Source organism: Panthera leo, chromosome B1, assembly GCF_018350215.1.
Source record: "Panthera leo isolate Ple1 chromosome B1, P.leo_Ple1_pat1.1, whole genome shotgun sequence".
NCBI classification, from domain to species: Eukaryota; Metazoa; Chordata; class Mammalia; order Carnivora; family Felidae; genus Panthera; species Panthera leo.
Window position 1 is genome coordinate 52703818 of NC_056682.1, and position 12487 is coordinate 52716304.

At 43.4% G+C, this 12487-nt stretch overlaps 1 protein-coding gene across 1 annotated transcript in view; it reads left to right on the forward strand.

Annotated features, from left to right (window-relative positions):
- Nucleotides 1-11912: 11912 nt before the first annotated feature.
- Nucleotides 11913-12487, forward strand: part of GATA4 (GATA binding protein 4) — an 80014-nt gene continuing 79439 nt past the window's right edge. The window contains exon 1 of the mRNA XM_042935030.1: nucleotides 11913-12023. The gene's annotated coding sequence lies outside the window, so the exon portion shown is untranslated. The remainder of the gene's footprint in view (nucleotides 12024-12487) is intronic.

The window sequence follows — 12487 nt, forward strand, 5'->3', positions numbered from 1 at the left end:
ACAACTGCTCAAAAAATAAATACTTAAGAGTAAGTCTAACAAAACATGTATAGGACTATATACTAAAAATTATAAAACACTATTGAAAGAAATCAAGAAATATTTAAATAAATAGAGAGATATACCATGTCCATGGATTGAAAGACTCAACATAGTAAAGATGTCAATTCTCCCAAAATTCATATATAGATTTAATGCAACTCTTGTGAAACTCTCAGTAAGACCTTTTTATAACTACAGACAAGATTATTTTAAAATTTATGTAGGTAGGCAAAAGAATTAGAGTAGTTAAAATGATTTTGAAAAAGCAGAATAAAATAGGAGAAATCATTTTGCTTGATTTTAAGACTTATTATATAGCTATAGTCATCAAGAATGTATAGTATTTTTTTTAATTTTTTAATGTTTATTTATTTTTGAGAGAGAGAGAGATAGAGCATGAGTGGGGGAGGAGCAGAGAGAGAGGGAGACGCAGAATCCGAAGCAGGCTCCAGGCTCTGAGCTGTCAGCACAGAGCCTGACACAGGGCTCGACACAGGGCTTGAACTCACAGACCGCAAGATCATGACCTGAGCCGAAGTCAGACGCTTAACCGACTGAGCCACCCTGGCGCCCCAAGAAAGCATAGTATTTTTAAAGAAATAGTTACAAAGACCATTGAAACAGAATGAAGAACCAAGAAAGAGACTCACACAAGTACATCCAGCTGATTTTTGACAAAGGTCCAATTCAATGGAGGAAGGATAGTCTTTCAACAAATGGTGCTGGAGCAACTGGATGTCCATAGGTAAAACAAATAAATAAACTTTGAACTAAACTCACACCTTATACAAAACTAATTATCATAATTAATAATTAATTAATTATCAAAATTAATTATCATAGATTTAAATGTAAAATATACAGGTATAAAACTTTTATTTTATTTTTTTTAATGTTTATTTTTTATTTTTGAGACAGAGAGAGACAGAGCATGAACGGGGGAGGGGCAGAGAGAGAGGGAGACACAGAATCGGAAGCAGGCTCCAGGCTCTGAGCCATCAGCCCAGAGCCCGATGCGGCGCTCGAACTCACGGACCGTGAGATCGTGACCTGAGCTGAAGTTGGACCCTTAACCGACTGAGCCACCCAGGCGCCCCAAAACTTTTAGAAGAAAGCATAACAGAAAATCTTCAGAAGCTAGGGTTTGGTGAATGTTTCTTAGACACGACACCCAAAGTATGATCCATAAAAGAAAAATTAATAACTTGAAATTTATAAAAATTGAAAACTTTTCTCAGTGAAAGACCCTCCTAAGAAGATTAAAAAATAAGTCAGAGACAAGGAGAAAATATTTGAAATATTTGCAATAATTAGTTGTAATAATAGTGCAAATATTCGTATAATAATCTGACAAAAGATTCCCATCTAGAATATATCAAGAACACTCAAACTCAACAGTGAAAAAAGAAACAACCCAATTAGAAAATGGGCAAAAGACACGAAGAGACATTTCACTGAAGAGAATATACAATTGCAAATAAGCACATGGAAAGATTTTCAATAAACGTCACTAGCCATCAGGAAAATGCAAACTAAGACCATGATAAATATCACTGTAAACCAATCAGAAGAGCTAAAATTGAAAATAGTGAGAGACCAAATACTCCACAAGGATGTGGAAAAACTGGATCTCTCACACATTGGTGGCAGAATATAAAATGATACTGTCACTCTGGAAGACAGTACAGCAGTTTCTTACAAAACTAAATATACCGTTACCATGTGACCCAGAAATCACATTCCCGGCATTCATCCAAGAAAAATAAAAACCTATGTCCACACAAAAACCTATACACAATTACTTTTAGCAGCTTCATTTGTAATAGCCAAGAACTGGAAATAACCAAAATACCCCTCAACAGGTTAATGGTTAAATAAAGACTGGTGCATCCATACCATGGGATTCTACTCAGCAATGAAAAGAAATGAACTAATGACACCTGCAACAACTTGAATGAATCTCAAGAACATTATGCTGATTTTCAAAAGCCAATTTCAGGGTGCCTAGGTGGCTCAGCCGGTTGGTTAAGCATCTGATCTTGACTTCAGCTTAAGTCATGATCTCACGGTTAGTGGGTTTGAGCCCCATGATGTGATCTGCGTGGACAGCACAGAGCCTGCTTGTGATTCTCTCTCTCGCTCTCTGTCTCTTTGCCCTTCTCTCTCAAAACTAAATGCACATTTAAAAAATAAAATAAATAAAAATAAAAAGCCACTCTCACAAGGTCACATACTGTATGATTCTATTTATATTACATTCTCAAAATAACTAAATTACAGAGATGGAGAAAATTGGTGGTTGCCAGGGGTTAGGGAGGGGGGTGGGTGTGACTATAAAGGAGTAGTACAGGGGGAGGGAGTCTTTGTGGTAATGGAATAGTTCTGTATCTTGACTGCAGCGATGGTTACACGAATCTACATATGATAAAATGGCACAGAACTATACACGTACATTGTACCATGTTCCTGAATTTGATACTGTGCCATAACCATGAAAGATGTAATCACTGAGGGAGGGAAACTGGGTAGAGCATATGGAATGTCTCTGTACTGTCTTTGCTTCTTTCTGTGAATATGTGTGTGTGTGTGTATTATATTAATACATTACATTATTATATATACTCAGTGGTGTATTAGCAGCCAAGAGACCTTCCTATGAATAAGACCTGTAAAGGGAAGAGCATTTGGGTTATAATGAGTCCTTTCCTCATATCTTAATTGCACACATCTCTTTTAACAAGCTATGGACGATGGTCAGGGATAAGAACAATGATTGCACTGCCTTCCTTTTATTTTTGAGACAGGGAGAGCATGTACGCACAAGAGTGAGGTAGGAACAGAGAGAGAGGAGGACAGAGGATTCAAAGCAAAGCAGGTTCTGCACTGGCAGCAGAGAGATCCTGACCTCAGCTGAAGTCGTTGCTTAACCAACTGAGCTGCCCAGGCGCCCCACACCGTCTTCCTTTTAAAGTATGTAATGTCAAAGGAAGGTTTAATCACTTAGAATTTAATAGAAATTGGGGCACCTGACTGGCTCAGTCAGAAGAGCATGCGACTCTTGATCTCAAGGTTGTGAGTTCAAGTCCCACAGTGGGTGTGGAGATTACTAAAATAAATAAACAAGTTTTATTTTTTCAAAAAAAGAATTTGAGGGGTGCCTGGGTGCCTCAGTCGGTTAAGCAGCCAACTCTTGACTTCGGCTCAGGTCATGATCTCACGGTCATGACAGAGCGGAGCCTGCTTGGTACTCTGTCTCCCTCTCTGCCCCTCCCCTACTTGCCCTCTACCTCTCTCTGAAAATAAATAAAAATAATCACTTCTCAGCCTTTTGGCTAAGATCAAGTGCAAAATAAAATTAATTAATTAATAATAAAAGAATTTTGTAGAAACTGTCAAACCATGAGAGAAGAAGGGATACAGTTTCTTCAGTTCCATAGTCTCCTCATTTATACAGGCCAGCCAGTCAATGGAATTACAGATTATTCTGTGTGTGCAGCCCTTTGTTGGTATTCCTCCATTGCAAGTGTCTAAAAAAAATCATATTAGCTTAATAAGGGTATAGCTGAATCTAGGGGTTCAAAATATGTCATCAGGGCCCTCATTACCTCCCAGATTTATTTCACATGTGGAGCCTGAAGATACACATCCCACCAACTTTGGAGCCCCAGTGGACACATGGCTTGTTTTTCATCATTAGCCTTGGCTGGAAAATCCCAGGAAAACCCTGAGTGCATCTTCAAATTGGCCAACTTGGGACACTTGTTCCAACTAAGCCACCAAAAAATAGATGTCCCAGAGGAAAGAGGATTCTGCCACTTGAAGAAGGGATGAGAAAGGCCAAGTGCTGGGACCATCCTTCCTAAAAAGCCCTCTCTGCCCTTAAAAAGGGAATTTTCAGGCAGTCTGTGCTTCTGAAGACTTTATGTTCCACAAGGAGAAATAAGATAAGCCCAAATGTCCAAGTTGTATATCAACACAAGAGACAGGGGCTTACAAATATGTATGCATTGAACCCCAACTTCCTAAAAGACTGATCTGAGTAGGATATCAGGAAAGTGTGAATAACAAACTGCTGCCCTGGTCTTGGACATGAGTGGAGGGCCTGGAATCTGATGGATCTGGTATGGGGGGGGGGATCTAATTTCAAAGGAAGGGAAGCATTTTGGCTCCTGAACACACAAGGTTAATGGGTCAAATGAGAGAACAGAGGCGAATGCTTGCTGAACTGTAAACTACTTACACAAGTATTATTTAGCAGACAACATGGGGAGAACATCCCAAACTTGAGGAAGAGCCCAATGCGTGGTTCAGAGTCCATTGGCCCATCAAGAAGAATACCAGGGTTGAAGCTAACAGACCTGAGTTCAAGGCCCTTCTGTGACATTAGATAAAAGGATAAGGGGGGGCGCCTGGGTGGCTCAGTCGGTTGAGCGTCCGACTTCGGCTCAGGTCACGATCTCATGGTTTGTGAGTTCAAGCCCCGCGTCAGGCTCTGGGCTGATGGCTCAGAGCCTGGAGCCTGCTTCCGATTCTGTGTCTCCCTCTCTCTCTGCCCCTCCCCCATTCATGCTCTGTCTCTCTCTGTCTCAAAAATAAATTTAAAAAAAAATTAAAAAAAAAAAGATAAAAGGATAAGGGAAAATGCACATAAAGTGTTCAGTGTCGTGCTTGGCACAAGATGAGAGCCCAAGCAATGGTCACCATTCATAGCTATGGTCCTGGTTCATCAGGTCCATGTGCAGAGCAAGAGGGAGAGAGTGTGACTGAGCTGCGGGTGCAGACACAGAAGATGAAGCTAGAATGAAGTGAAACTAACAAAGCCCCAAGGACTGCTCTAGCTAGAGACCTTGGGATTTTATTTAAGGAACTTTTAGGAAACGTCTATTGAATCCAATCAAATTGCAGCCAGGGTGATGGAAATGTTCTGGACTTAGCAGTGATGATTGCACAGCCTTGTGAATATACTAAAAGCCACTGAACTGCACATTTTACAAGAGAGAATTTTACGATATGTGAATTATATATTAATTTTTTTTAATAAATTGAAACCTGACAGGCTAGAGAAGAGAAAGAGGTCAAAACAGAGTGGAAATGCAATTAAGTCAGAACCTGCTCCCCCCTCCCCCCTGCCGCCCAGGCCACTTGTTTCTGTCTTTACCTCTGCCCATGCCACAGGGACTTGAGGGACTTCTAGAGTCAATGAGTTCTTCTTAAGACCCAGGCCCACATAAAGTGCCCACCCTTACCTAAAGCTAGTCACCCTAGGGCTTCCTGGTCCCAAGGGGATACTTATCTACAGTTATGTCACCACAAGAGAAGGGGCTGCTACCTGCTAAGCATGGCACAGCCATGAGCTCCTGATCCTGGAAGAGTTCTTGGACAGCTGGCCAACACTTGCCAGGCAATTGTCCACGGATTTCCTGCCTGGACACAGGTTGGCACAGGTGGTTAGAGCAGGGTCACTGGGTGAAATGCAAGCCTCCTCTTCTGCCCCCAGTTAATAATATTAAAAACAGTGTATTTATGTATTTATCCATCCAGTCAGTCATTTTTTTTTTTAATTTTTTTTTTCAACGTTTATTTATTTTTGGGACAGAGAGAGACAGAGCATGAACGGGGGAGGGGCAGAGAGAGAGGGAGACACAGAATCGGAAACAGGCTCCAGGCTCCGAGCCATCAGCCCAGAGCCTGACGCGGGGCTCGAACTCAGGGACCGCGAGATCGTGACCTGGCTGAAGTCGGACGCCCAACCGACTGCGCCACCCAGGCGCCCCAGTCATTTTAATTAAACGTTTATTTATTTACTTTGAGAGAGAAAGAGAGGGGGGAGGGCAGAGCTAGAGAGGGAGTGAGAGTTCCAAGCAGGCTCCAAGCAGCCCTCAGAGCAGAGGCTGACCAAGGGCTTGATCCCATTACCGTGAGATCATGACCTGAGCCCAAATCTAGAGTTGGCCGTTTAACCAACTGAGCCACCCAGGTGCCTCTTTTCATTCATTCATTTAATGCCAGGCTTCACACTCAGTGATTCCCATCTCATTGAACTTATGTGATAAGAATTGTTATTCTGCCCATTTTACAAATTTGAAAATTGAGGCTTAAAGATGCTAATTAATTTGCTCACACAAGAGGAAGAAATGTAATTTCTGGAGACTATCTCTTAATCATATGCTCGATGTTAAACATCTCAGAGAAAGAACAGGCTTCAGAAGGGAAGTGAGAATTTAAGAGTTATTTGGTGAGAGGAGGGGGGCAGGTGGTAAGAAAGACTGTCGTTTTCTACCTTCTATAGTACTTTTAATTTTAGCAATAAATATGTAACACTTTGATAATAAAAAAATGAATAAAACTGTGTGTGTGTGTGTGTGTGTCTGTGTGTGTGTATATGTGCTTTAAAGAATAGAGAACTACAGGGGCGCCCGGGTGGCTCAGTCGGTTGAGCGTCTGACTTTGGCTCAAGTCATGATCTCGCAGTTTGTGAGTTGGAGCCCCGCATCGGGCTCTGTGCTGACAGCTCAGAGCCTGGAGCCTGCTTTGGATTCTGCGTCTCCCTCTCTCTCTGCCCCTGCCGCGCTCAAGCTCTGTCTCTCTCTCTCTCTGTCAAAAATAAACATTAAAGAAAAAAGAATAGGGAACTACAGAGAAAGACAGATACCATATGTTTTCACTCTTATGTGGATCCTGAGAAACTTAACAGAAGACCATGGGGGAGGGGAAGGGGAAAAAAAATTAGAGAGGGAGGGAGCCAAACCATAAGAGACTCTTAGAAACTAAGAACAAACTGAGGGTTGATGGGGGATGGGAGAGAGAAGAGGGTGGGTGATGGGCATTGAGGAGGGCACCTGTTGGGATGGGCACTGGGTGTTGTATGGAAACCAATTTGACAATAAATTTCATATTAAAAAAATAAATAAGTAGCAATCCTAAAATTCATATGGAACCACAAAAGGCCCCGAATAGCCAAAGTAATTTTGAAGAAGAAGACCAAAGTAGGAGGCATCACAATCCCAGACTTTAGCCTCTACTACAAAGCTGTCACCATCAAGACAGCATGGTATTGGCACAAAAACAGACACATAGACCAATGGAATAGAATAGAAACCCCAGAACTAGACCCACAAACGTATGGCCAACTCATCTTTGACAAAGCAGGAAAGAACATTCAATGGAAAAAAGACAGTCTCTTTAACAAATGGTGCTGGGAGAACTGGACAGCAACATGCAGAAGGTTGAAACTAGACCACTTTCTCACACCATTCACAAAAATAAACTCAAAATGGATAAAGGACCTGAATGTGAGACAGGAAACCATCAAAACCCTAGAGGAGAAAGCAGGAAAAGACCTCTCTGACCTCAGCCGTAGCAATCTCTTACTCGACACATCCCCAAAGGCAAGGGAATTAAAAGTAAAAATGAATTACTGGGACCTTATGAAGATAAAAAGCTTCTGCACAGCAAAGGAAACAACCAACAAAACTAAAAGGCAACCAACGGAATGGGAAAAGATATTTGCAAATGACATATCAGATAAAGGGCTAGTATCCAAAATCTATAAAGAGCTCACCAAACTCCACACCCGAAAAACAAATAACCCAGTGAAGAAATGGGCAGAAAACACGAATAGACACTTCTCTAAAGAAGACATCCAGATGGCCAACAGGCACATGAAAAGATGCTCAACGTCGCTCCTTATCAGGGAAATACAAATCAAAACCACACTCAGATATCACCTCACGCCAGTCAGAGTGGCCAAAATGAACAAATCAGGAGACTATAGATGCTGGAGAGGATGTGGAGAAACGGGAACCCTCTTGCACTGTTGGTGGAGATGCAAATTGGTGCAGCCACACAGGATACAGGAGTACTGATGCATAGGGGCACTTGTACCCCAATGTTTATAGCAGCACTCTCAACAATAGCCAAATTATGGAAAGAGCCTAAATGTCCATCAACTGATGAATGGATAAAGAAATTGTGGTTTATATACACAATGGAGTACTACATGGCAATGAGTAAGAACAAAATATGGCCCTTTGTAGCAATGTGGATGGAACTGGAGAGTGTGATACTAAGTGAAATAAGCCATACAGAGAAAGACAGATACCATATGTTTTCACTCTTACGTGGATCCTGAGAAACTTAACAGAAACCCATGGGGGAGGGGAAGGAAAAAAAAAAAAAAGAGGTTAGAGTGGAAGAGAGCCAAAGCATAAGAGACTCTTAAAAACTGAGAACTGAGGGTTGATGGGGGGTGGGAGGGAGGGGGGTGTGGGTGATGGGCATGGAGGAGGGGACCTTTTGGGATGAGCACTGGGTGTTGTATGGAAACCAATTTGACAATAAATTTCATATATTGAATAAATAAATAAACAAATAAATAATGATCAAAATTTTAAAAAATTAAAAAAATAAAGAATAGGGAAAACACACCAAAAGCCAAGTGTTCCTCAGAAAGTCTCTCTCTAGCTGTCTCCCGGGTGTGGGTTTTGAGTGATTTTTAGAGAGTTCTGGCTGCTTTTATCAGCAGCACCCTCATCTTCATCTCTGGGGGTTACCTTCTGACCAAGTAGGACAAGCATGTGAGCACATATGACGTTCAGCCCTTTTCCGGACCAGCACACTAAGCAGGAGCCGGCAGGAGGCTCTGCTAACTGGGCCCAAAGCACACCTGGGGTCCCTGGGGTCTCACCACCTCACCCGTCACCATTCTGGTCAGTGAGGGGCCCAGGGCTCCTATCCCTCCCAGGAAAGGCTGGTGCTAGCCTGGACCTGACGGATAGAGCCCCAAGTTAGGCCTCAGGATGGCGAAGTTTCAGGTTCCCCAAAATATCTTCAGACCTCTGGAAAGTTTGAAACCACAGGGGACAAAAATGGGCTTCCCTCCACCTCACAAAAAATTCTGGAACGTAGGGAGAAATGAAAATACATAAAGGTTCCTTAAGTCCCCCGTGATTGTTTTAAGTTTTCAAATTTCCGAACACAGAAAACATGTGCAATCTATAGCTTGCACATTTCTTCCCTGGGCATCCCTAGCTAGCCCTGACCATTATGCTGTGAGGCTCCCAGATTCTTGCGGTCACACGTAGAAGACCGAGGCAAGGAGATGTCAGTGCTGGGACTCCAACACAGGTGCTGCTGTCTCTGTACCTTAATCAGAAGTTACCTCCCTTAATCTTTTAATAAGGAAGCATTTCTATGAGTGCTGTCTCTGCTCCAATGTAACTCCCAAGAGAACCTCATGGACTCCCTTCTTTCCTACTGCAAAATCATTCTCTCTTACAAGCTTCTGAGCAGGCAGGGTAATCTGCCCCTGAATAGAACCCTAAGTAGGAAAAGTGGAAGTTGCCTCTTCTCCAAATTTTAGATCAGAACTCCATAAGGAGCGGAAAACAGCATGGCGGTTCCTCAGAAAATTAAACACAGCCTGCTTTATGATCCGGCAATACCACTTCCTGACAGCGGGAACGAGACACAGGTATTCACACACCCATGCTCAGAGCAGCATTGTTTACAAGAGCCAAATCGTCCATCCGGGGGTGAATGGGTGCACCAAAGTGGTTTCTCTATGCAATAGAATATTATTCAGCCTTTAAAAAGGAAGGATATTCTGACACATGCTGCAACATGGATGAACCTTGAAGACATTACGCTAAGTGAAATAAGCCAGTCATAAAAGGACACGTGCTGCACGTTTCCGCTTAAATGAGGTACCTAGAGTAGTCAAATTCATAGAAACCGAAAGTAGAATGGGGGTTGCCAGAGGCTGGGGGAAGAAGTATGGGAGTTGGGGCTCAAGGGGGCAGAGTTTCAGTTTGGGAAAATGAACAATTTCTGGAGCTGGGTGGTAGTGATGGTTGCACAATATGGATACACCGAATTGTATACCTAAAAGTGGCCATAAGATGGTAAATTTTATCTTATACATAGTTTACCATAATTTTTAGTGTTTATTTATTTTGAGAGAGAGAAAGCATGTGTGCGCAAGTGGGGGAGGGGCAGAGAGAGAGAGAGAGAGAGAGAGAGAGAGAGAGAGAATCCCAAGCAGGCTCCACGATGTCAGTACGGAGCCCAACACGGGGCTCGATCCCAGGAACCGTGAGATCATGACCTGAGCTGATATCAAGAGTCAAACGCTTAACTGACTGAGCCACCCAGGTGCCCCTTACCATAATAATTTTTTTTTTTTAGGAATAGAATTTAGTGATTCATCACTTATATATAACACACAGTGCTCATCCCAATAAGTGCCCTCCTTAATGTCCCTCACCCATTTAGCCCATCACACCCCCCAACACCCCTCCAGACCATAATAATTTTTTATAAAGTCCATAAAGGGAAGCTACTTGAGAGCAAGACAGTCCTCTGGTGAATATCGGACACGCTGCTCCCCTGGAGAAAGAAGGTGGACCCAAGCTTCTACGTCCTTGTCTTATACTGTTCAGCTCACTCTTTAGGAATTTTAATGATCTGACACCACAGGGAGTTTTACACTAAAATCTTCCTGTGGCATAGTTTTTACAAGCTATTTGGCAGGGGGAAGAGTGTGGAGGCAGATAACAGTAATAGACACCTTATTCATCACTTATAAAAATATTCGTAACTAAAAATTTTTAGAAGGGAAAAATATTCATTTTCCCCTTGTTTTTCCTTTTTTCCCCAGGCCTTCATCTCTCTAATTTCTTTTCCACTACACATTTGCTCTTTGATTTCTGGCAGTTCAGTTCCCTTTTCTGTTTCAGGTTCCTGGTCTACATACGGAAAAAAGGTAGTAGGTTGTATGTCCTCTCCTCACTTGGCAGAGACCGTTGTAAGGATCCTGGGAGTCTGGGAAGCGGGAACTATGTTAAAGTATAAAGGTATTGTTGTTCTTCTTATTATTAAGAACCGCCTCTGGGAGATGCTGATTCCACAGAGGAGACTCGCCCTAAATAAGGCCGGGCCTGAGAGGAAAGAATTCCATGCAGCTCGTTCGCCTGATGACTCCAATCAGTCCGTGGCCGCAGCTCCCTGTTGCTTCCCGTGTGCCTGGCACAGCCCTGCAATCTTGGGTCATTTGTGGGGCAGGGAAGAATGGTGGCCAGTAGAGCTGTACCTCCATGCCCTGTAGAGTGATGAGCTCCCCATAGCAGGAGTATTCAAACAGAGTACAGCTAATCACCTCATGGGGATTCCTGCTTTGGGTAAGAGATTGGAATTCTGAGGTATCTTCCAATCCTAAGAATTCACTGATTTCTTTACTGCTACATTAGAGAGCAATTCATCTAGAATCCAACATGGGCTCTATCCTTTTCCAGGCTGTGTGACTGGGCCACCGGCACATTTCTAACCTCTCCAAGCTCAAGGATCTCATACTGTTTTAGAAGCTGCCTGCTGCTCCTGTTGTGAGGAGCCCAGGAAATACTACATGAACAAGTGTTATTTTTTATTGCCTACTGGAAGAGCAGTGCTGCTGTTATTGTTATTTCTGCCCTCAGAGGACGATGTCACCTAGGCAAGCACCACCAAAGGCTGGACTAGCCTCTGAGAGAGACTTGGGGTGAAGAAGTCGCATGCTGTGAAGTCAGCATTTTTCCCCCACAAATGGTGACTCCTTAAGTTTGTTTCCTGTAGGTCTCAGTCCTTCTGAGTGACCTTCCGGAAGCATCTCTGGAACCTTGTGAACACTGACTTATTAAAAAAACGTCCAACTAGGGCTTCATTCCCTAACAGGGTTTCCTTCCACTTGTACACATACTGAAAAAAAAAAAAAAGGCTTGCTGAATTAATGAACCACTTCTCTTATCTATTTTTCCTGTTATCTAATTCTGAGGGGAAAGCTGGGAGCTCTGAGGGAGCTGGGAGACTCGGCTCACAACGCCTCCCTCCCACCCCGCTGAGAACAGCCTGGAATCCCTGAGACTGAGGGAGGGACGGAGACCAACCGTTCCTGAGAGACTGCCTCACACCAGCCTCAAGGAGCTGCAGGGACACCGCTCCCACCGAGGGTGAGTCCTTTCCTGGCCTTCCTGGGGACCCTCCACCCGGGAAGAGAGAGAGGCAGGGAGCTGGGAGGCCAGGAAGGCCAGGAGCAGCAGGGCGGAAGGAAGAGTAGGCCGAGTGAGCTCTCTCAGGCTGTGGGCAGAGGGGAGGTGCGGGGATAGGGGCAGGGAGAAGACCTGCCAGTGAGGATGGGCAAGAGGCTCTCAGACCTTTGAGGACAGGAAGAAAGGATGAGATTCTTGACAGACCAAACCGCAGATACAAGGCTTCCTTTCCCACTTCTTCCCTGTGCTACATTTTCTCTCTGTTTCCCTTTCTCCCAACTTGGTAGCGTGTAGTGTCTCTATTTCCGGGTTCAGCCTCCTACTCCAACAATCAGAAATTGGTGGGGATGGTCAGTCTCTCAGTAAAAAGTAAATAAATACATACCACACAAAAATGCCAACGGATCTGACCAGGTGCCCCTGGG